Raw genomic sequence first — 26,234 nt, 5'->3', positions numbered from 1 at the left:
GATCCAGAGTTTATTGAACTCTCTGGAAAGATGCCCATTGACTTCCATGGGTTGTGGATCAGCCCCACTTTGGATACGTCTATATGGCGATGGGGAGGGAGCCTCCCAGCCCAGGAAGAGAGACTCATGCTAGCAGTGTGACATTGTGACTCAGGCTGCAGCTTGCGCTCTCAAGCCCACCTGAGCCCCTAGTCTTGAGAGCCCGAGCTCTGGCCTGAGCCACTATGTCCATGCTGCTATTAGCATATGCTAGCTGAAGCCCTGCTAGTGTGAGTCTGTCTGCCCAGGCTCACCCCCCACGGCAGTGTGTAGATGTATCCTTTGTGAGCATCTCCATGAATAAACAACTTTTTGGGGACTGGTGCCTTTCACTCTGTCTGTGAGATACTTTAATTACTTTCCAAGATATTGAGGACTACATGATAACACACACATTAAAGGGTTATCAGCATTGAAGTTTTGAGAGAGTTTTGTGTCAGTTTGTCTGAAATCAGTGCTTGGCCATGAAATATCAGCGAATATTGTTATTTTCATGAAGTTTTAACAGTAATCCTCCCATCTTTCCCTCCTAAATATTATTTATATTGCATTATAGAGCGGTATAACTTTCTTCCCTGTTGCAAGACTTGACTCTGGGTGAGTCTTCTGCAGCTTTGACAAAAACCTGACTCCCCTCAAATACCTCCTGTATTCCCTGCTTGAATTCTCTTATTAATGATCTGGATGATGGGATTAATTGCACCCTCAGCAAGTTCACAGATGGCATTAAGCTGGGGGGAGAGGTTGATACGCTGGAGGGTAGGGATAGGGTCCAGAGTGACCTAGACAAATTGGAGGATTGGGCCAAAAGAAATCTGATGAGGTTCAACAAGGACAAGTGCAGAGTCCTGCACTTAGGACGGAAGAATCCCATGCACCGCTACAGACTAGGGACCGAATGGCTAGGCAGCAGTTCTGCAGAAAAGGACCGAGGGGTTACAGTGGACGAGAAGCTGGATATGAGTCAACAGTGTGCCCTTGTTGCCAAGAAGGCCAACGTCATATTGGGCTGTATTAGTAGGAGCATTGCTAGTAGATTGAGGGAAGTGATTATTCCCCTCTATTCGGCACTGGTGAGGCCACACCTGGAGTATTGCGTCTAGTTTTGAGCCCCCCACTACAGAAGGGATGTGGACAAATTGGAGAGAATCCAGCAGAAGGCAACGAAAATGATTAGGGGGTTGGGGCACATGACTTATGAGGAGAGGTTGAGGGAACTGGGGTTATTTAGTCTGCAGAAGAGAAGAGTGAGGGCGGATTTGATAGCAGCCTCCAACTACCTGAAGGGGGATTCCAAAGAGGATGGCGCTCGCCTGTTCTCAGTGGTGGCAGATGACAGAACAAGGAGTAATGGTCTCAAGTTGCAGTCGGGGAGGTCTAGGTTGGATATCAGGAAACACTATTTCACTAGGAGGGTGGTGAAGCACTGGAATGGGTTCCTGAGGGAGGTGGTGGAATCTCCATCCTTAAAGGTTTTTAAGGCCCAGCTTGACAAAGTCCTGGCTGGGATGATTTAGTTCATGTTGGTCCTGCTTTGAGCAAGGGATTGGACTAGATGACCTCCTGAGGTCTCTTCCAGCCCTAATATTGTATGATTCTATGATTCTTTTGGATGAAAATTAAAACTTAGAATCCTGCTATGTTATGTCACTAAACTTTTAGGGGAATTTATTTAAAGAGTTAGGGGTTTAATCTTGAGTGTCCTGCCCAAATTCTGACCCAGTTCAGACAGAGATGGTGTTCTTCATTTCCCAGTCTATTACTGATGCTTATTCTTATCCTGCACCATTAAACTTTTCTGCTCCACCCAGCGATGGTTGCATTTCAGTGGGTGAAGCAATTTGTGGGCTTGTATTGTAGGTACATCATGATGAAAACTGTTATTCTCTGGTTTTCTACTGGTGTTGAAATAAGTACTAAAACAAGAAGGGAACTGGCAAACTTGGGCTGTTGTACAACTTAGCTGACAGAATGAATCATGTCCTTTTACATCAAGATGCTGCCGTTAGCAGGCTTAGAAATATCAGCGCTTGATTAAAACTTTTTTTCGTGTGGAAGAACATTTTGAAATGTGTGTTTTTTCTGTGGGTTGTTCATTTCATCAAGTGAACTTCCAGATTGCGGTGTGGAGCAAAATAGGGCTACAGATTTCCTGTGAGTGTTCCTTCTGCTAAGAGGGCAAATTATTTAATCCAGTGAACAACCTTTTCACCTGGCGTGTTGACACCTGGAAACTAGCCGTGACCACAGTTTTGACATGATGTCCAGTATACTGCCAGTGTCCTGTGTAGTGTAGGACTCAACTTTTGTAAACCTGTGCTGCCTTTTCATTATGGGTCTGTTCTTAAAGTGGGAGTTCCAAGAGGATGAGATGTTGGCTTTATCCTTCCCTAACTGGCAATTATTCGGATTTTCAGATTGCCACAAGAGATGGTAAGATTTTCAAGTTTGTGTTCTGTTAAAATTAAGGCAAGAGGGAGGTTTTCCTGTTGATGCAGCTGCTGCCAGTGCATTCTTGCGTCAAGAAGTAGGTGTAGAAGACAGCTCCTGTTAACGTGCTACTGATGATGATGGGCAGGATTCTTTTCTTGAATGGTGGAAATAAATGGTTCTCCAGAATAATGTATGCTGGGAAGTCTTCACTTGCAGCTTAAAAAAAAAAAAGGTCTTCTAGCCTAATAGAAAGGTATTCAGCAGAACAAGCACCCAGATATTCTGCTCACAACTCAAACACTGAAGTATTTATTACTTTGATTATTGTTTGTGTTACAGTTGCATCTAAAAGGCCCAGTGGAGATCAGGGCTCCTTTATGCTAGATGCTGAACACACCCATAATGAGAAACAGTCCTTGCCCGCCCCCAAAAATATAGTTTTAAATAGCCAGGTCAGGAAAAGGAAGGATTATTATACCCATTTTACAGATGGCAAAATTAACACACAGGCTAAATGATTTGCTTACGGTCACAGAGGAAGTCTGTGGCAGAGCAGGCAAGTAAGCCCACTTCTCCAGAGTTCCCGTCGAGTGCACTAACCAGGAGACCACCCTTTCTGAAGTAGAGAAGGGAATGCATTTTAGCTAAACTCTTGCTAACTGAATGTCTGTAAGAGACAGCGCTTTGGTCCTTGTGGCTTTTACCATCTGTATTTTCTCCAGCATCTGTATTTTTAAGATGAGGCTATAAAGCTGAATGGCATCTATTGTTTTGTATTATAGAGCCTTTTGGAGAGGGGTAGAGGGCCAGCTGTGTCCCAGGGAACAGGATTGAGGGTTAGGAGAACTGGGTTACATTCTTGACTGTCACTGACTTTCTGTGGGACCTCAAGCAAGTCACTTCATCTTCTGGTGCCTCAGTTTCCCCGCTGTAAAACAACACCTATGTTTTATGATGTGTTTTCAGATCTACAGATGAGATGCATGTGTTTATATATTTTTCTTACACATAAAGTTTCATATATTTCAAATATTGCAAAAAGTAAATGGGGGAGGGCTTGTCAGTCTCGGTCCTGAGCTAATGCACATTGGGCTTGCTTAAAAATGCCTTAGTTTTGAACTGTGCAAGAGGCAGAATCAAAGTTGACCATTCCAAAATTTCACTTTAGCCTGTTCTTTTTTTTTTGTTGGTTTGTTTTTTTTTTTGTTCTATGTTCTGTTCCAGGAAATCATCCCCATCTGTTTCTGAAATGAATGGTCTGCAATAAAGCAAAAACCCAGTCTCTGTTGGGTAACTGACCCAAAGGCAGTAAAGCCAATGGTTGGGTTTCATTGGGATTGCCACCAGCTCTGGCTACACCAGAGAGCTTACAGTGGTGCAGCTGCAGTTCTCTAGTGGAGCTGCGGTAAGCCAATGGGAAAGCGCCCTCCCATCAATTTAATGAAGCCACCCCCAACGAACATCGGTAGCTATGTTGGTGGGAGAAGCTCTCTGGTTGACATAGCTCTGTCCACACCAGCGCTTACATCAGTGTAACTTACGTCGCTCAGGGATGGCTTATTGACACCCCTGAGTGACACACGTTATACCAACGTAAGTGACAGTGTAGCCGTAGCTATGGTGTCTTGCTGCTCTGCCTGCTCTCTTATGAGCAATAGGGGACACTGGAAATAAGCATCCAGCTCTAGGAGGTACCAGGAAAGCAGCTTTCTTATACATTTCAATACCCATATGCACAAAGGGGTGCGTGGAGCTGAGGGTTGTTCACATCCGCAAAAGAAAACAAAGTTTGTGAGGCTAATTGTAGGTCTACCAACCTCCACAAGACCTTTTTTAATGTGGTGAAGAAGTAAGACATGTCTACGCTGCACTTCCATCGTTAACACTTTTGTCTCTTGGGGTGTGAAAAAAAACATCCCCCGGACGACAGAACTGTTAACAACGAAAAAGCGCTTCATTGGCAGGAGACGCTCTTCTGCCGCCGAAGCTACTGCCCTCGTTGGGGGTGGCTTTATTTTGTCATCAGGAGAGTTCTGTGTACCAGCGCAGCTGCGCTGTTGTAAGGTAAGCAGTAATATAGAATACATCCTCTAGTATACAAGGATCAGGCTTTCATATCTTAAAGACAGCTGATTTAAGAGATGCGCAGTGTAGACATAGCCTAACGGTAACTCCGCATCATAAATGCCTTATCGTAGGAAAGAGGTATTGTTGGCTCTTTTATTTTGTAATACTAAGGCTCCCATGGATGTACCCTGGTTATCTAACTTTAGCATGGAGCAACCTGTGGAAGCCTAAAGATTGCTTCAGTGAACTCCCAGGAAGCATTGTGAGACAGATCAGTTGGCTGTGCATTGTTAACTGTAAACAGAATATTTGTCTTTAAACATGAAGTCCAGAGGGAGTGAGCTAGTGAGAGGAAATATTAGCAGTCCTCTTTAAAGTGAGAATTAAACAACATTGGTGTTCTTTCAAACACAACTGTCTTTTTTTCTTCATTTTAAAAAACTAATCCTTACATTTGGAATGCACTTGGGTTAAACCTGCTGCATGTTCATGCTTGTTGCATTGCTGTTGTGTTTTTTTAAGCTGGAACCACTTTCTCCGAATTCGGTAGTCAAGAACTTCTAGTTTCAGTGTCTAAGCACTGGTGGAGAAAATATTGCCTAGATAGAGCAGATTGAGAGAGAGAATCGGAGGTGGCAGGAAGAACTGTTTGCTGTTTCCCCTGAGAAACACCAGTGGGTGTGTGAGACTGTTTGGCTGGTAATGCTCGCGGTATCTTCAAAGCCCACCATTTTGGACTGATAGTGCCTCTTACTTGGAGTGACAGGCAGCAGAGATCAGTCAGTGGCCAAGTGACTTCCTCCTTCCTTCCAGTCACCTCTTTATCTCTGACTGGAATTGCCTTCTTCTACTCACTGTGTCTTGGCAGGGGAAATGGAGCATCATGCTTCTTTCTAAAAGGTTTGTTTCCTTATTGAATTTCCTGGCATTACTGAGGGTGGGGGAAAGGATTGCCTTGCCTTGAGTGCTCGTAGAGAGGGCATCTTGTCTTGAGAGCTTAGTTCCTCAAAGATTCGGGGTCTCTGCTATAAGCAGTGAAGTATTAAAAGTTGTTGTTTAGTACCAGGAAAGCCGTTTTTGTACATATTCAATACCCAGATGAATGAAGTAGTGTTAATGTCCTGAAAGCTATTAGACAACAAAAGATGGTTGATTTTTTTGCATCTGAAATTTTACATCTGCCTATCGAGATCAATTGCGTTTGTTATCCAGAAAGAAATTACCTTTCTCTCATAATAATTTAAGTTCTGGTTCTTACTGGATATCCTAAACTGAGACCTGTCTGCTGTGTGGATAAGAATCTAGAATATCATGTGCTGCACAGGGTGGCTCTGGATTACTTGAATAGTTTTGTCTGAAAACAGGATAACTCCAGTGTCCAAGTTTGGTGCTCAGGGGCTTTTGTGGTATCCTCAAGTGAGACGTATAACCAAGGCCTGGACCACTTGTGGCTACTGAAGACTGTATGGCACTTTTGCAAGGGGTAGATGTGGTAAGCACACTGTCATAAATATAAAGGGAAGGGTAACCACCTTTCTGTATACAGTGCTATAAATTTCCTCCTGGCCAGAGGCAAAATCCTTTACCTGTAAAGGGTTAAGAAGCTAAGGTAACCCCACTGGCACCTCACCCAAATGGCTAATGAGGGGACAAGATTGTTTCAAAGCTGGAGGGAGGGTGGCGGAAACAAAGGGTTCTGTCTGTCCGTGTGATGCTTTTGCCGGGAACAGATCAGGAATGCAAGCCTTACAACTCCTGTAAAGTTAGTAAGTAATCTAGCTAGAAAATGCATTGGATTTTCTTTTGTTTAATGGCTTGTAAAATAAGTGGTGCAGGAGGGAATGTATATTCCTGTTTTTGTGTCTTTTTTGTAACTTAAGGTTTTGCCTAGAGGGATTCTCTGTTTTGAATCTGATTACCCTGTAAAGTATTTACCATCTTGATTTTACAGAGGTGATTCTTTTACCTTTTCTTTAAATAAAATTTAAAGTGGATGATCGAGGTGCTAAAAAAGCATCCAAGGAAGACACGAGTATTGCAGAGAAGCTAAACGAATTCTTTGCATTGGTCTTCACTGCAGAAGATGGGTCAGATTCCCACACCTGAGCCATTCTTTTTAGGTGATGGAGCTGTCCCAGGTTGAGATGTCAGTAGAGGAGATTTTGGAGAAAACTGATTAAGTTATCAGGAACAGATGGGGGTTTACCCAAGAGTTCTGAAGGAACTCAGATATGAAATTGCAGAAGTACTAACTGTGGTATGTAATCTATTGCTTAAATCAGCCTCTGTACCAGATGACTGGTGGATAGCTCATGTAACACTGATTGCAAAAAAAAAAAAAAAAAAAAAAAAAAAAAAGATTCCAGAGATGATCCTGGCAATTGCTGGCCAGTAAGCCTAACTTCTATTCCAGGAAAACTGGTTGAAACTATAGTAAAGAAAAGAATGATCAGACACAGATGATCATGATATGTTGGGGAAGAGTCAACATGGCTTTTGTAAAGGGAAATCATGCCCCACCAATCTATTAGGTTTCTTTGAGGGAGGACAGCGAACATGTACAAGGGTGATCCAGTGCATATAGTGTTCTTCCACTTTCTGAAGGCCTTTGACAGAGTCCCTCACCAAAGGCTCTTAAGCAAAGTAAGGAGTCCTGGATAAAAGGGAAAGTCCTCTCATGGATCAGTAACTGGTTAAAAGAAAACAAAGGGTAGGAATAAATGGTCAGTTTTCACAGTGGAGAAAGGTAAATTGCAGGGTCTCCCAGGGATCTGTACTGGGAACCGCTGCTGTTCAACATATTCATAAATGATCTAGAAAAAGGGATAAACAGTGAGGTGACAGTTTGCAGATAATATAAAATTCAAAGCAGACTGTGAAGAGTTACAATGGGATCTCACAAAACTACGTGACTGGGCAAGAAAATGGCAGATGAAATTCACTGTTGATAAATGCAAAGTAATTTACATTGGAAAACATAATCCCAGCCATACATACAAAATGATGTGATCTAAATAAGCTGTTACCACTCAAAAAAGAGATCTTGGAGTCATCCTGGATAGTTTCTCTGAAAACATCTGCTCAGTGTGCAGCAGTAGTCAAAAAAGCTAAATATTAGGAACCTTAAGGAAAGGGATAGATAATAAAACAGAAAATATCATAATGCCACTATATAAATCCATGGTATGCCCACACCTTGAATACTGCGTGCAGTCCTGGTTGCCCTACCTCAAAAAAGATACTTTAGAATTGTAAAAGGTACACAGGAGCGCAACAAAAATGATTAAGGGTATGAAACAGCTCCCATGTGAGGAGAGATTAACAAGACTGGGACTCCTCAGCTTGGTAAAGAGATGACTGAGAGGAGGTATGATAAAGGTCTATAAAATCATGACTGGTGTGGAGAAAGTGAATAAGGAAGTGTTATTTATCCCTTTACATAATCCAAAAACCAGGGGACACCCAATGAAATTAATAGGCAGCAGGTTTAAAACAAACTTAAGGAAGTACTTCACACAACATATAGTCAACCTGTGGAATTCATTGCCAGATGTTGTGAAAGCCAAAAGTATAACTGGGTTCAAAAAAGAATATTAGATAAGTTCCTGGGGGAAAGGTCTATCAATGGCTATTAGCCCAGATGGTCAGGGATGCAACTCCATGCTCTGGGTGTCCCTGAACCTCTGAGTGCCAGAAGCTGGGACTGGACATCGGGATGGATCACTCCATAAATTGCCCTGTTCTAGTCTCTCCCTCTGAAGCATCTGGCAGCAGCCACTGTGAAAAGACAGGATACTGGGCTAGATGGACCATTGGTCTGACCCAGTATGACTGTTATGATCCTTATATGCACTATAACAATATTAATAAAAACAGTGATTTGGGAAGTACCAACTTTTATGACAAAGGGGAACGTATGCTGTAAGACTTGATTATCAAGCATGGATTTCTGATTTTACTGTGAAAGAGCAAGGAGTTTCTATCTAGTCGCCACAGGCTTATCAGAAATAGTAATTCCCGACCCTGTACTGGAAAGTTATAAACCAGACATATGCTGAGGTTAGTACAAATGTGAATTTTATGTTGAGCTGTGTTTGCAGTTGTTTCAAAGAAACAAAATATCATGCATTTCCTATTCTTGTTCATCCCACAGCCAACAGATGTTGCCCTGCTTGCAATGGTAGAGCCATGCGAGGGACAGATTGAGACTTGGCAGTTCATGAGAAAATTCTTGAAATACTTAACATTTTTTTTTTCTAAAGCAGCGTTTTCATTTTGTTTAGCAAATGGTTGGTGGGCTGGGCTCTTTAACATACAGAAGCAAACAAATGACTGGAATGGTGTAGAGGCCAAATGTCCAGCTTCTAATATTGGACTAGTGCTTTGTGGTCATTGCTATAGTAGTTTTTTTCTCAAAGGGGAAAGATGAGCTGCTTCTGTTCTTTGGCATCTGGTGCCAGTGACACAGAGCATGTAAATAATAGTAAAATTGTTCTCCCACCTTGGAAATGGAAATAAAACATACTTTCCCCCACACGTAAACACATACGCACGCTTACCTCCACATGTTTGCTTTATTAACTTGAGCTGACTGTGTGCTCAGAAGAGTGTGTCTGGACATGCCCTCTTTCACAAGGGGGATGCTCTCACTTTTAGGCCATTTTAGTGCCTGAATAAGAGGGCCATGGTCCCTTCCCCCCTTGAATATTCAGAGGAGTAGGTCAGACTCCTTAAATAGGAAGTGCCCCAGTGTAGTGCCTAAAATGACCTTCTTAGGAAATGCCATACATGCTGCAGCACATACTTTCCTGCTGATCACTTCTCTTGCATAGAAGGGACAGTGGGGTGCAAAGTAGTCTGGGAAACCAAATGCAAATTCATGTGTACAAAGGAGGCTCAGAATTCCATGATGTACACACAGGTTTTTCTGCCTTCCATCTTTACATTTTTTTTCTTCGAACTGTAATCAGAGGAAACTTTTTCCATTAATAATTTTACTGTGGCTGGAGGGAAGGGAAAGGAGAAGAATCTGTTTAATGGAGAGTCAAGACCTTGGGCAGCAAATGAGCCATGGGTTGGCTGAAATTCCAGTTGTGGGACTTGGAGGAGGAGCAAGAGGAATATGTACAAAAACAAACTTTACCCGATGGTGTAACAATCTTCCTTTGTTTACCTGAACTTGGGCAGTTGGAGGTGCTTGTTTTTCCTGAAGGACAATGAGCTGTAGTGTTACAATTATAAAAGGATGATGTCATTTATGTGTTAACAGTATTTGTTTGTGGGGTGCTCGCCCCCCCCTCCCAGTTTATAGAACATGGAGTTATTTTTCTAAAGCCAGAATCAAAACTGTCAGCTGAAGGCAGAAACAGGCTTCAGGCAATGCTGTTTCTTCTGGCAGCAAGAGACAAAGATCCTTGTTCTTCAGGCCAGTTTTTGTGTGCGTTCCAGAACAATAATAATAATTTCAAATACACTGATTTTTTTAAAAGAAGCATTCATTACAGCAGCATGTTAATAGAGCTATAGTTAAAATTGTTTTTCTCCTTCCTTCATATATATTTTTTATTGAGGGGTGTGACGGGGCAAGGCCAGATAGCTGTAGAAAAGTAGTGGGAGATAGATATATTAGCTCCAGGCTAAACAAATCCCTGGTACCAGGATAAGTGAAATGGAAGCTGCTCCAGGTCAATTAAGACACCTGGGGCCAATTAAAAACTTTTCAGAAGGCAGGGAGAATGCTAGGTTGATTGGGACACCTGAAGCCAATCAGGGGCTGGCTGAAACTAGTTAAAAGCCTCCCAGTTAGTCAGGTGGGTGTGTAGGTCAGGAGCTGTGGGAGGAAGTTGCGCTGTTGGAGAGACTGAGTAGTACACACCATTATCAGGCACAAGGAAGGAGGCCCTGAGGTAAGGGTGAAGTGGAGCTTGAGGAAGTGAGGGCTGCTGTTGGGGAAGTAGGCCAGGGAATTGTACATGTCATGTTTCTAAAGGGACAGAGACTGTGCAAGGAAGGATAACTTCTCCTCACGTCCCTCGCTGGCTTATGATGAAAATGGCTCAGTAGACTGTGACCCTTGTCTCTAGAGAGAGAAGGGTTACGTGGAGGGTCACAGTGAGCCTCTGAGGCTAGCGAAATCCGCCAGGAAATGCAGGACCCACAGAGGCAAAGACAGAGCTTTGTCACAGGGGGTTTTAATTGTCATAAAAATTACTCCATATTTACACTTGGCAGAGAGGTAGGGGTGGGTGTGTGTGTGTGTGTGTGTGTGTGTGTAAAATTTTGAAGAAGCTCAGTTCTGCTGTTGTGGAGTTACACAAATTAAAATAAGAAAGGAGAAATTTAGAAAAGGTTGAAGTGCCCTTCCATCCCTCCATCATTTGTGTCTCACATTGAGTGTTATACAGAGCTCACAGCCTTTAAGGTAGTAAAGCAGTCATGCTTTGCCCATTAACTTGTTAAACACCTCTTAGCATATCTAGTAATTCTAGATTCCTCAAAATATCCTTAATATTTTTTCTTCTTTGCACTTGCTGTGCATGTGCTGACCAGTTACTAGCCCACCAGGATGGTAGCTGGCTGATGCACAAAATGTCTGCCCAGCAAAAGAGTAATTGAGATTTTACTCAGAGCTACAGGTAAACAGGGACATGTATATTAGTTATTGTTAAGAGAAGTAGAAGAATTCTGTTTTTCCATGGTTTTGATTTCCTGTTGTGCTGTGTTAATCTCTAACATTGACTATTTGCTTTGGGCGTCTTTGATTTGCCCCTATTCCGACTCTCCCCAACTTATATCTCAAGATAGAAAATGTAACATCTCTTATCAATATGAATTTGAGCAGTGCTCTTTTTTTTAACTTTAGCATCCACATGCAACCTAGTTTTTCATGTTGTAACTTACCAGAAGAGTGATGTCAATGAATGGGAATCAGGAATATGTAAAAGATATTTTCCTCTCAGTCACACTGATATTATAGGGGCACTTGTCTTAAATGGGGAAAGGAAAGACTTTTTTATTGATGCTTCTAATTTTTGTGGGCAGTTGAGATTTAAAATGCTTACTCCTCTTCTTCCACAGTGGAATCTTTATTTTAAAGTAAATAATCATGTTTTAAAATAGTGGTTCCCAGAGGAAATTAACTCTGGCTATAGTTAAGTGCTCTGTCAACAGTACTGCATTGTCATAATAGCAGGAAAGGAAAGACCCATTATCATTATCTAAACTAGGCAAAGCTAACACTGAAGAAATTCCCATGAATAGGGCTTTCTGTTCCCTCCCCTTTTTTTCCACAGATGGGTCTGTTTGTTTTTGATTAAACATTAGTCAGAAATCAATTTATGGCTCTTTGTAAGTGTTATTAGATAATTCTCTTTATCCATGGTAAATAAAAACATTTATCAAATGTGACCAAACAGCAATATTGGCTGGAGTTGAGTTTAAAAATAGACAAAACCAGTATTTGGAGCTATGATTATTAAAATTACAGATTGTATAATGTGATGTGTTCTTGATGCATAGGAATGTGGTAAAATAGTTTAACTGTGCAGGGAAGGAATTCCAGAAGAATTAAAACTCTAATCTCTGAAAGATCACAAAAATATGATTCCATGAAATCTTTCTGTAGTATAAATCATCCTATTTTATGAGTAGGGAGGGGCTTCCTGAATAGAGAGAATGTGTAACCTTGAAGATTATGGAAAATTAGGACAGCCCACAGCGTATTGGGCACTGAATACTGTGATTCAGCTCAGGGACGCTATCATCTAGCCTGACTGCTCTAACAAACAAGTTCATTTTTCAGTACAGATGTTAGTTCGGAGATAACTGAGGAGATGCCGTCATAACCTTCATGCTGATATTTTCCGCTTTTTGACTGGTTTACCAAACCACTCCAGGTAGAAGTCCTTATTATAGAAGTACTGTTTTGGATGTGTAACTGCGACAAAGGGGATCTCTTACTGCTTGAGGTTAGAGTACAGAGCAGTAAGATTAAAAAGTGTAAGCATTGCAAAGCAGCCAGTTTTATATTTTTACTGCCAGATGTAGAAGTTGCTAGAGTAATTTCATTAGGAGTCGCAGAGCATGGAGGGCTGCATAACTGATGATGACTGAGCTTTCCAGCAAATGTATATTCTAGCCATTTGCTCCTGGGACCTGGATTTTTGGGTTCTCTTAGATTGGGCTTAGCTATTAATTTATCTAGCCTGCTGTTTTGAAAAAGTCAGAGCTGAAGCAATTTCAGCTTGATCACTGTGGGAGTATGCAACTTTAAAGTTTAATGCCTAGCACTAAGAACCCTGGGAAGAGGTAACTATAGGGGCTACAATGGAACGCTTGAATCTCAAGTGTAAAATTTTTCACATCAGTTGCTTGCTCCAACTGTGTTTTAGTGGTGCTAGGAGATGCTTGGGAGCAAGGTAGTGTCATTATACTAAAATGATGGGGAACCCTACCATCATAGTAGATTCTGATTCGAATGGGCTACGGGCAGGAGGATAAGTCTTCACTGCAGTTAGCCAGTGTGATCAGTGCCTGGGTTGAAAACAGCCACACTGCAAAGGCATACTCACTGATGCTGCACTCCTCTGTGTGTGTTGCTTGGACTTCGGTTGGCATATCCCATCGTTCTTTCATGCTGAAGCAAGCTGAGCTGCTCTGATTCTTACTTAGTGAGTTGTAGGAAAGTATTGGAGGACTACTAGCACTTGTCCTCACTACAAAGTTGGTGCGTTACCAGCCAAAGTGAAACTGGCACCTGAGCTCCAAGCCGTACACCAACCGAGCCAACTAGCCTCGGTTGAAAGCATCACTGAACTCGAGTGAGAAAGTCTTCTGTGGGAACAGGAGGGGTATTAGGAGCAACACCCACGTAGGAGCTGAGGCTAATTCTGCATTGATGGCACACTCTGAGGCATTACTGCAGGAAGAAATGTTCTTGCTCAGTTACAGCCTGTAACCAGTTTCTTGGGAGTGATCCCTTTAGCATGCCGGACCCACAAGGATCCACACAGTTCCATAGGGGCAGGCCCATAGCCTCCATGACTCCAAAACTGGGCTTTCAGGTGCCAGCCATCCCTGTCTATCTCTGTGTCTCCCTGTAGTGAATCCTGCCAAGCCAGACTCCTGAAGGAGACTTTTTCCAACCCCTTCAGGGTGCAGTGCTCTCAGTATCTGCAGTGACCTAGGTAGCCTTTTCAAGAAAAGGAAATCATTTGTTGGTCACCCAGCATACAGAATCTGAAAGTCCTTAAATTATCAGAGAGAAACAAAAGTTAAGACATAGCTGAGACTGGCCCAACCCCAGGGCTCCCTTGAGCCATGCTGGTGTAGGAGCCATCTGTGCTTCTTCTGTCTACCCCTGTTCCTTTGTCCCAGGTCAGAGGCTGAGGACCTGTCTCTTGGTGGGATCCACTCATAACACAGCTACGCACCTTTTCCCTTTGTCCTCCAGCTCGGGGGCTTTGCTCTACTTCTTTGCAGAGAGGTGGGGAAAAATCTCCTTTCTCTTCACTGTTGGTCACTAGGTATAAATATCCTGAAAATTGGGATGTCCATTCTTTCTTCTGGATCTTCCATTCACAAGTGTAGACTTCAATCAATTTGTTAATGTCAGTGGTCTCCAACCAGACAGCTACGGGAGTCCAACACCTCATCCCTTCCCATTATATTCAGTGCATAGCAATACACAGCCCAGAGGGAAACTGAGGCATGCGTAGGAATCATAAAACTATTACCAAAATTCTACATTCATCACAGTGTCCTGTTTATTTTTCATACTGTCCAGCTATTATATTAGCAACTCTTCTTTAAAAAAAATCTTGGATTACCTGCTACTGTGTTGTTTTTTGGGAGTTGGTGCGTGGGAGGCAATTTCAAAATGTTGATGTGAAGCAATCACTGGAGACACGATTGTTTTTAAAGTTTTGGTTATGTTTACAGCTGGAATGGGGTGGGGGGGACAGGACATATTAATTAGTGAGAACCTTCGACATCAAAGAATCTTTGTGCAATTTTGTAGTGGAAAGGAGCTTCAGAAGGGTTTGTCTTGATCAGAAACATGTCAGTCATCAGGCTGTTGAGCTGGTAAGTTTCACAAGGCTTCTAATTGCGCCTGGTGTGTGAGATTGCCTCTTCCTTCTAGCTCTTTTAGGTAGCTAGCTATTTTTAAAGAAGGTTATCTTCAATGATGTCACCTTTGGTTTATTCAGTACAATGCAAAATAACAAAGTTGTGTTAAATTAGAAATAAATTTCCTGAATTTGAGGTTCAGAGTAGATACACTGGCTTAGTGGGTTGGTATGGAGTTAAGATGGTTGCTTTATTTCAGTATATTTTGTTCAGAAGTCATTTCCCCCCAGTAATCTAGAGCTTCGCCTCAGATGACATCAGGAAACAAGAGATACAGAAATGGTGTCTTTATTGTTAAGTATTGTATATATATTTTTTTAAAAGTTAGCCAGTTTGAAGACAAACTAGCCAAAAATTGGTCCTGACTTGTGCCCCTCCCTTTCCCCCTCCCCCTTTCATATAAATATATATTTTTGTAAGGGGAAGGTGAAGAATGAAGTGTCCCTGTTGCCATATCGGTCATTCTTTATATTTGATAAATTTCAGACATTAAAGGGATATAAGAACATTGTCAAGGCAATTTTTATTTTAAACTTTAAGTGTTAAGAAACCCAGACATAGTTTGAGTTTCGGAGGCTCTAAAACAACAAGATAAACGAAATCCTTTTCCATTATGTAAAATATTTAACTCTTGTGAGTGGCAGGATTTTGCCTTGATATTCTAACTATTCCAGCACCTTTAATGAGTCCTGCTAAGCTAGAAATGAGCACTCGAATGCAACAGCCAATACTCATCTGTTCTCTCATTTGGAGTAATCTGTGACTAAAGTAGATAATCTCTCGCCTTTATGACCACTGTATATCTACACAAGTAATTTAGTAACAAGAGAAGATCCTTCTAGCAGTGTAGAAATTAGATCTTCAGTAGTCTATATAAACAACGAGGAATCCTTGTGGCACTTTGATTTATTTGGGCATAAGCTTATTTGGGCATAAGCTAGAACCCACTTCATCAGATGCATGGAGTGGAAAATACAGTAGCAGGTATAAATACACAGCACATGAAAGGATGGGAGTTGCCTTACCAAGTAGGAGGTCAGTCTAATGAGACAATTCAATTAATTCTTAGGTGAAAAGACTATAGATCATTCTTTGGTTTAACTAAACTCTTTGTGAAGATTGATGATTAAGAGCACTGATTTGAAATTGACTGTAGAGTGGGGTGAAATCTGTGTATAGGATTCGTTTCAAACTAACTGAATGTATGCATCTTGGAAATTAACTATGGAGAGAAGTCTTGACTGTGACACGAACTGGGACCTCTAGCTTTCAAAGCAGATGCTTATGCCATTGGGCTCAAGCCAGTTGAGTCTCTGGATTTGTCTTCACTACCAAAAAAGGTGTGTTTTTGCTGCAGGATAGCTAAGGTGTATTAATTGTCCTTCTCTAGACCTTAGTGGAGAGAAGGCACCTGTAGTTTTTACCAGAAGGCAGCTAGGCGACATCAACACTGTGCTATGCCCCGTCCATGGTCCATCTTTTCATAAAAGCTACAGGTGCCTTCTCTCCACTAAGATTTTTAGAGAGGGATAGGTAGCGCATGTTAGTTAACCTCCTGTAGTAAAATCCACCTTTTTTCAGGGGAGACATAGTCTCCATTACATTTAACACCAAATTCTGCATGTCCTACTTAAGCACAGACCTCAACTTATATACAAATTTGTTTACTGTAGCATTGCGTGAGTAATGCGAGAACATCATCTTTAAATTCAAGTAACTACAGTGGCATTTAAGTGTTTATTTAGTAACAAATATGGATATTTTATAGGTATTCCAGTTACTATAAGAATGAATATCACTTTCATTTCTCAGTGAAACTTCAGATTCTTAAGGGTTAACTTTCTTCTGTGTTTCGGGGAGCTATACTGTATTTGTTTGGCCAGATCCTCATTCATTGACTTGAGTGGAGTTACACCAGTTTATACTACCTGAGGATATGGCTCATGGTAGAAAAGGCACTTTTGTGTTCTATGGGCTGTTTTTAGTCACTTTTATAACTCATTTTGGTCTGGATTTCTTGTGCTTGTTTTTCAGTCTAGAAGATAATTGGTTTTTTTGCTAAGTTTGAAGAAACCACTCTTGTATCCCTTCTTGAGTTAAATAGAGGTAAAATCTACTTGAAATTAGTCATGCTTAAAAAGAGTAGTTTTGGGTACTTCACCTACCTCAGTATCTGTCAATTGTGATTTTTACAATCACATTTATTTTCCTGATGTTTCATACATCAGTTTCTCTTCCCTTTGCTCTTTAAAATACTCACAAATAGGCAAACCTGAATATATCAGGGAAACTGTGAAACTTATTCTTCGCAAGATAAACACTGACGAAAAAGAATTTTCCTTGTATTTTTTCTCACTTTGATGCATTAATCCTTAATGTTGCTTTTAAGTATAGTAAATAAACAATTTTCCAAGAAATGACTTCTAAATTTATGATGCCCTGTCAATTGAAAACGGAGGAGAAATAATGTGCAACAGTAAGATTTGTTATGTTTTCCGTACTTTTTTATATGTAGCTTTCTGTAAGGAATGAATGTCATATTTATTGGGTACAAAGCATGCAGAAAAAGTATCCGGAGATGTGAAATGTTGCCCATTTACGTTTTATTTTAATTGTGATTTGAGTGCGGTTTCCTTTGATATGTGTATGTTAGATGTACACACATCTGCATATCGATTGAGTGAAAATGCACAGTTATTTCAATGGCAGGATGTTTAAGTGTTTGGTTTTTTGTTTCATTTGGAGCCATATTGGCATCACTGCAATTCCTGAAGACACACATTCAAAGGAACACACTAGCACATTACTTGTTTTTGTTATTTAATTTGAATGCAAAAAGTACAGCCCTTTAATGCAAAATTAAGGTTAAAACATTGCATTAAAGTTGTAAAATTCAAAACTGATTCTCAGTCACTTTACCATCTTGTGCCTGTAGATTTTTTTATTACTAGATAGTGTTAACTTTAACGCTTATGGATATGTAGGTGTAGAGCTATAGTACCCTGCTTAATGCAAAAGACTTTGGGATGCAAGAGGATCAATAAACTTCATGGGCACCATACTTGAAATTACTTAGGTTCTTTAGGGATTTAAATTTCAGACTTAAAGTTGCATCGAACATAGTTGCTCTTAAACAAAACAAAAACAATCCATCCCACCATCTTTTTCTCCCAGGGATACAGAACAGGATGTCCTTTACAAGAAGATGCTGTAAACACCGTTTCTTCAGAATACAAACAAACTGTGTGTGTGACTTTTTGTTTAAAGTAGGATCAGCAGTGAAAGCAGCATAATGTCAACAATGTGGTACAGCTTGGCACGCTTTCTCCCATTCCCCACCCAAATCCTAGAGATAAGCCTGTGTACCTCTGTTACCTAACAGCGTACCTGTCTGTACACATCTGATAAACTTCCCTCTCTGTGTGTGGTGTGTATTCCATCCTTTCAGCAAGGGTGTCAGATTTCTTTGGAACTGTTTACAGAAGTGTCCGTATCCTATAGCACTGCATATAAAGTCCTCACTTTTGGTGAATGAGTTTTATGAGGCCATCTGTTTGTGTACAGGGCAGCCTCTTTGTTGTTGCATGGGTTATAGATGTGGCAGGAATAACACATGTAGGCATCTTGGTGATTTCAGGCCCTGTGACTCTGTTTAAATGAGTGCAGTTACTATATCATCCATTTTGCAGTCATTATTTATTATTGCATTGGAGGATTTTTCCCACATTGGGCTTTTCAGTTTAATTGTCATTTTGCTTGCCTTTGCTACTGAGGAAGCGGGAAGACAGTTAAATTCAACTACAGAATCTTTATAGCTATTGGGCCACGTTCTACAGGTACTTCCATTAAAGGTTTGTGGGTATAAGGACTGGAATTTGACTCAATGTACAATAATTGCTTCCAGTGAGATTTGGTAGTAAATTGGATTTTCAAAATACAGATCACATTATAGTAGCCAAAATAGCAGTATTTGAATTTTCCTCTTCCTTGAAGCAAAAAAGAAGAGGTGTATGCTTGCTGTGGTGATCCATATCCATAGCGGATTCCTGAGATCTCCCTTTTCTCCAGTTTCACCTGTGAAGCCTGGCATTGTAGGAGATAGGAATAGTGTAGTAATTCAGACCAGAGGTTCCTGTAGTCTAGTGTCCTATCTGGTAGAAAGAAAAGGAGTACTTGTGGCACCTTAGAAACTAACAAATTTATTTGAGCATAAGCTTTCGTGAGCTACAGCTCACTTCATCGGATGCATGCCTCCGATGAAGTGAGCAGTAGCTCATGAAAGCTTATGCTCAAATAAATTGGTTGGTCTCTAAGGTGCCACAAGTACTCCTTTTCTTTTTGTGGATACAGACTAACACGGCTGCTGCTCTGAAACCTATCTGGTAGAGTGCCTTACAACACCAGTTTTTAGACTCTAGAGGTTTGCAGCATGACTTAAAAACTTTTTAAAATTCTTAATGTAAATCCTGTATGTTCTCATCGAGTCCTCCTAATCTCCTTGCTTTTATGATATCTTGTGGCACTGAGTTCCATGAGCTGTCTCTGCATTGGAATTGGAAATATTTTTCTTTTTATCACTTGTTAATTTATTTCCATTTCCTTTACTGTCCACTTGTTTTTGTAATGACGAGAGAGGTAAATGGAAGTACCCAACATATTTTGTGTGTACCATTCACTACTGTGGCCACTACCTTTCAGCCTGTGTGACACGGGAAGTGATTCCTTTTGTAGACCCTCAGCAATGTATCTTAGAGGGAGTGGCTCTGACCTAGCCCTTTTCATCTGTAGATCGCAAAGCACTTTACAAAGGAGTTCAGTATCATTGTCCCCATATTGCAGATGGGGAAACTGAGGCACAGAGGATGGAAGTGACTTGCTCAAGGTTACCAAGCAGACAAAAAAAACCCAAAACTCAACTCTTTTGAGTCTAAATTTTGAGTCTTCTTTTGAGGGGGTGGTTTCATGGCTTTCTTTCTTTTTTTTTTTTAAATACCTTAGAAGGTGATTTTCTTCTGTTCAAGGGAAGGGTGCATAGATCCCCTATAGTGGATCTTCTCTTGTTGCAGCTTGCTGAGCAGCAGAACCAGACCTGTCAATCAGGGTAAGATGGGAGTAGCCACCTTCTTGGGTTATGTCAGTTCTCTTCCGCTTGTAGCTGCTGCAGGCAGCTGCAACAGGCCTCCTGCTCAGAGTGGCTGCGTTTAAAACAAACAAACCCCACCTTCTAATCTCTCTCTTCGGGCAATCCTTTGTGCGGAGTGCCAGTCGGGGAGGAGATGTTTTTTCTTCCCTGCACTTCTCAGCTCTTAGCTGGCCAGAGGCCCTGGATGTGGCCCCTCCTGAGCTATGTGGCCACTGCAATGGTGGAGAAGCAGAAATGCAGGGTAAAAACTCCATTTCGGGTGCTCCACTCCACTCATTGTTTCGATTGGGCTCTCTGTGTGATCTTTAGGGAGCAGCCTGCTCCCACTCCCCAACCCCAGCTCTCCTGCGACTGAAATATGTGGGAGGAGAGATAGTATCTCCCTTGTTTTAATTAATCCCAATGCTCAACTCATGGACCCCCAGCTAGGCCTCCAGTAAAACCAGGAAAGACCTGATAATGTGGTTAAGAAAAAAAACAAGCCAGAAAACCTTTTGAAAAGCTTCAGACCTTCATTTGACATTATAAAGAAGCATAAGAAAGAAACCAAACCGCTCCCCCTTCACTTTCCCTAACGGTGCAAGTTACCTTTCATAGGTCGCTAAGCTATTGTGCACCATGAGGCACTCCTTTCTTTTGGATTGAATGTAGTCCAGGGGTGGCCATCCTGAGCCTGAGAAGGAGCCAGAATTTACCAATGTACATTGCCAAAGAGCCACAGTAATACGTCAGCAGCCCCCCATCAGCTCTCAGAGCCTCCTACCCACTGGCAGCCCTGCCAATCAGCGCCGCCGCCTCCTTCCGTGCATCTCCTGATCAGCTGTTTCCTGATTGTGCAGGAGGCTCTGGGGGAGGGGAGAGGGAGGAGCGAGGGCACTGCAGACTCAGGGGAGGGGGCGGGAAGGGGTGGCAGGGCCTGTGGCAGAGCCAGGAGTTGAGCAGTGAGCGCCCCCCGGCACATTGGAAAGTTGGCGCCTGTAGCTCCAGCCCCGAAGTCGGTGCCTATACAAGGAACCACATGTTAACTTCTGAAGGGCCGCATATGGCTCCAGAACCACAGGTTGGCCACCCCTGATGTTGTCTCTCCATGACAGTCCCTCCATGACTGTCTTAGTCCTTGCTACATCAAGGAGAAATGGCCTCCCATTTGGCTAGCTGGAAAAAAGTGAGTCATTCTCTGGGCCAGTGAGAGGCAGGGGAAAAGCACAGTGTTTAGTATAAGGTATGTGTGGGGTAGCTCTAAAAAAGTGCTCTTGGCATGCACACTATGCTATTCTATGTGATATTACTGTTCTGTGACTCGGTACAGATAGCATTTCACTACACAAGACAGTGTCAGTCCCCACAAATGATTGACTTTGTGAAGGATTCTGCATCATGTGACCTCTTCCTGGCCTCAAAAAGCTATTGCGCTCCTCTCACAGATTCTGTTGAGACAACTAACTGCCTTTAGCTTTATGGAAGGGAAGGTTATATTTCAGAAAGCCAAGGTCAATGTCTTAGGAGCCAGGCGAGGGCTGGAATTGTGTGATTTGACAGCTGAAATACCATACTGTCTTCAGGAAGCTCTTTTGTTTTTTGCCTACCGCCTTTTAGGTTTTTTTTTTTTGGGGGGGGTGCAGGGAACCTTTTTTGTTTTGTTTTTTGTTTTTTAAAAAAAAAACAAACAAAAGGTCGTATCCTGACCCGGAAGTTTCTTTCTCCATATAGGATTGTTGCCATGTACTCCACGTAGGGCTGCCATTAAGGTCTGCTTTGAAGCAGCAGCTAGTAAAGAAATACAATAACTCACTTGGCCAGGCCTCCGGGGTAGGCAGGTGCTTCAGTACCTAGCTGAATGAAGCACATGAGTCTGTCCATTGAAGTAGGTGGGACTGTTTGTGTGCTTAAAGTTAGGCAGGTACTTTGGATTCGGGCTTTGGTGGAGAGCACAGTATGCCAGTTCTCCAAAGACCAGGCTGACTTCCTGCTTGCTTATGGATGCATTTCAGTTTTATCAAAGATCACTGTTCTATTTTATATATTTATCCTAATAGTTTGTATCTTTGCATCCTGAGACCTTTATGTGTGTCTGTCTCCATCTCTCCTGCCCCTCATGGAGGTATGGGGTGGGGAATCAACTGGAGTTTATTTTCCTCATGTGTCTGTCAGACCCTCCAGGCATGGTATAGAGCAGGGATCGGCAGCCTTTGGCATGTGGCCAGCCAGGGTAAGCCCCTTGGCGGGTCGGGCCAGTTTACCTACCGCGTCCGCAGGTTCGGCCGATTGTGGCTTCCACTGGCTGTGGTTCGCCGCTCAAGGCCAATGGGGGCTGTGGGAAGCGGTGGCCAGCATGTCCCTCGGCCCATTCTGCTTCCTGCAGCCCCCATTGGCCGGGAGCTGTGATTGGCTGAAGCTCTGGATGCGGCAGGTAAACCGGCCTGGCCCGGCCCGCCAGGGGGGCTTACCCTGGCGGGCCACAGGCCAAAGGTTGCCGATCTCTGATATAGAGCCTACCTATAGGTTTTTGTTTGAGAGGGTGCATATAGAGGATATTAGGGGCACATTTGGTTTAGATTTAGTTTTTGTTCTTAAAATTTGTTAATTTCAGATTTTTTTTTAAATGTATGATGCTTAGTGACAATGGTGAAAGCCAAGTTATTATAAATGTGATAAAAATGAAGAACTATTGTCCACTGAAAAGAGAGTACTTGAAATATTAATTTGAGGGCTGAATCCTGGTCCTGTTGGAGTTCTGTGTTAACCAAAGCAATTGACTTCAAAGTAGCCAGGATTTGTGCCTTTGTGTATTTGTGGAAAACTTTTGCTGCCTGATGCCAGGGTTCAAAAGGTAGCAATAGCAAAGGGCCAAGTGGGATTCTTAACCCATAGGTTTGCTTTTCGGAATTTCTCCTATGGATACTGGGCAGCTGCCCTTTTTTTATTTTTACATTATCATATAATATAAATCACTTTTAAACATGATCTGGAGTCCATCGTACCTAGAAAAGTCTGAATGGTTTCAAAGCTAGCTAGTTACAGCAAAAACACAGCTCCGGACTTGCCAAAAATAGAAACCTGAATTTGAAACACAGGAGAAGATGAAATTGAGCTGCTGTTTCAGTATATCCTGCCTAGCTGTCTCCCCACACAGTCTTTGCTTGCATGCCCTTAAATCTGGGGCAGGCCTCTTGAAAGCAACCTTTCAGACTCTTGAAGCTACATTGTGTAAACATCTTCAGCAATAATTTATCCTCCAGAAAGCAGCCAAACTAATGCTCCCATCCTGGTTAGGATTGCCTTAGATCTTCGTCTAAGCCCTACATTTTCTGTGTCTCTGCTCATGTGGCATCACACAATTAGAAACATAATGTTGATCAGAAACATCATTTTAATCCTCTAATATTGACAGCTGAACTGCTAATTTTCCTCCCCGTTGTCTTTGGCCATATGTTATTAAGCTAAATACCAAAACTTCCACTTTTTGCTGGATGGTTTCTATATATGAGGAAATAATGCCAGTTTCAACACTTAAATTCTTCCCTAATCATCACAGTTATGTCCCTCTCTTTTAAAATTGATATTGAAAAAAACAAAAATCTCTGTTGAAGAGGGGGGAATCCTGGTTTAATATAAACCTAAATGCAGAAAGTACAGATGAAACATTTTCAGTCTAGAAAATTCAGAGCAGCTACAAAAATGCTTTATATTTAAAGTGACTTATAAAAGCCTTCTGGAGGAACATATGACTTTGATATTTTTAAACCTTTGCTATGTAAGCAGCATTTTTGAAATATAGGCTCATTTGTGTTTGCGTTTTTTGTTTTTGTTTTTACTCCACTGTGAAAGGTTCTCATTGATTTTTGTCTTGTAAAACTCCAGCCTGAGCAAGGTAAAGGGACATGCCCTCTTCGGATATACCTCTTTCTTCAGCCAACACAGAGGTTGTTTACTACTTTCTACTCTGAATAACATGCCAATCATCTGGAACCTCCCTTCATGCCACCCAATTGGTTCCTTTTGAAATTCCACCTTTATGCTTAGCTTTGCTACATGACTGGCTTATGGGCTTGTCAGTCAAATGGGCATCCCACCAAGATGCAGTAGTAGTATTAGGAACACAGTTGTTAACCAGGCTGCGGAGAGGTTATCCTTTCCTGTAAACAGGATGGTATATCCTGTTAAATAAATAGATTTATAAAGGTGATGGGGGAATAGAGACATGCACCCTCCACTGAACCAAGAGTTCTGTGCCAGCATTTAATTTTAAGAGGACTAAACAGTTGAAACCCTTTCAAGATCTTTTTGGTTTTAATCATATTTTTGTTACAGGTTTTCTAAAGCTGATTTACCCTCATTAATACAGGAGCTGTCTTAGTTGCCCTTTAAGAAAGCGCACCAGGGTGACTGTGGCTTTCCTTAAAGGCGAAGACCTGGGTGGAGGGCGAGGAGGGGTTTTTGTTGTTGTTGCCCTTTGTGTGGCTCTGCTAGTTCTCGGAGCTAATGTACACAATTTGTATGTGCTATCATCTGTTCATCTCAAATTATACTAACAAGGGGAGTACTTGAATAGGATGGTACTAATTTGATATTAATAAAGGAGGTAGGACAGGCATGGCTGCTGAAATGTGCATAACGCTTTTTTTGTTTTGTGGGTGGGGGAAGTACTATATTCTGTTCTTCTTCTCTGTAGAGGCAAAGCCTTTTGTTTGTCTCCACTAAAGTTGTAGGTTTGAGATTGGGGAGCATTGGGAGAAAATAGGGCAGCTTTGTGTTAAAAAGTGTTTTTCTACCTTTTGCTGTGACCCGAATCAGGTTTCCCATTTCCAGTAGCACAATGTGCTCGTATTCAGTGTGATAGAGGAGTAGTGGACATGAATTATTTGTGACAAGGCTGCCTGGAATACGTGGAGTGGAGTTTTACATGGAATGGAATCCCTGCAGTATTGGAGGCTTCTGTGTTTGCTGCGAGACTCAAAGTAGGAAGCAAAGCTGACATAACATGGTGCATTGCACAGATAGGATTTTTTTTTTTTAGGTGGCGCTTTCTGTGCTGTGGTTGGTCCCTAATTCTGTACTTGGATATATTTATCTTGCATGCCAGATTGGTTAATTTACAAATATCTTCCTTTTATGACAGGGTGAAGAGTCACTGATCAGTAGGTCAGTTTCCTAATTAAAAGCCAATGATTTGAATGTTTGGTAATTAATGCTGTAGGGCATGGCTATGTAATCTGCCAGTATTTTTCTAATGGCCTCTCTGGCCATTGTATGTATCTAACTTTGATTTAATGACTGGCAGAGACTGGTGTACCTGGCAGATTTGCAGAGTTGACTTGATGGCACAGCGATTTAGGAGCAATCAGTGTGGATCCCTTAGCAGCTCCTGAGCAGGCCACTGGCAAAGGTAGATGGCTATAGCTCTTCAAATGTGTCCCTGATAAATTCAGGTAGCGAAGAAGCAGGAATAAGACAAAACGTTTAGATAATAAACTGAAAGTCCAGTGGGGGTATTGTGATAAAAGCAAGTGCATATAATGTACCAAGGGCTTTCGGAACTAAAACCCCCTAGGAAAGGAACAAAATTGAGTTAGTTGTGAAACTTATTCATTTTGTTGACCGCTAGCTGTTAGTCATTTTAAATTATTTGAGACAGAAATAATAATTGGAATTGCTAATCCTTTTTGCGATGTTTCAGGTCACCTACTTGTCCAGTAATTGGACTTCGTTTACCCCCATTTTATTTAAATGTTCCTTAAACAAATTCAGTAAAGCTTTGTTGCTGTTTTGTTAGATTTTTAGAATACTTCATTGTTCCAAAACGATAGGATACATTTTTGCTAAAGGAAAAAAGCAGTGAAAGCCAGAGTTATTTGAAATCCCTTGTATAAATAATACTATCCTGTTCCAGTGTGGAAAGGCAGAAAAAGTGATCGCTGATAAGATCTAGCTACTTTACATAGGGATCTTTTTAAATTCCAGCCATGAATGTGTGATTGGTCTTTTGATGGGCAAGAGGGAATAGTCCCAAATGTCACTTATTGTCCATACCCCCGTATTAGCTTTCCCCAAACTCATTTGTCCACTGTGGCTCCTTTATTGTGCCTCCTGTTTCTTTTGGAATAACATCTCATCTAAATTATATGCAGCAAAATCGCACGTCAAGAAAAAAATGTTCTGGTTGGAAAGAGTGTGAGGAAAAAAATCTTACCTTGTCACAAACACACTTATTTCTGGGACCAGATGTACTTAGCTAATTTTCTGAATTAAAGTGCAAAATGATACCTTGAATAATGCAGGCTGCCAGTTTACTAGTGACTCTGAAATGCTTTTTCTGTCAGAAATGAATTGTACTGGCTTGATTCTGAGCCAGGGCAATAAAAAGTTTCTGAATATGTGAAGTAACAAGAAGCAAAACAGGCTATGCTCTAGAAAGAACAGGCCA

General features: G+C 41.6%; 1 protein-coding gene across 1 annotated transcript in view; it reads left to right on the top strand.

Moving 5' to 3' along the window:
• IGF1R (insulin like growth factor 1 receptor) overlaps nucleotides 1-26,234 on the top strand; it is a 272,165-nt gene that overhangs the window by 154,837 nt on the left and 91,094 nt on the right. The window lies entirely within an intron of this gene.

This window comes from Natator depressus, chromosome 10 (genome assembly GCF_965152275.1).
Source record: "Natator depressus isolate rNatDep1 chromosome 10, rNatDep2.hap1, whole genome shotgun sequence".
Classification (NCBI taxonomy): Eukaryota; Metazoa; Chordata; order Testudines; family Cheloniidae; genus Natator; species Natator depressus.
Note: the sequence above shows the minus strand (reverse complement) of the source record. Positions and strands in the feature narration are given on the sequence as shown.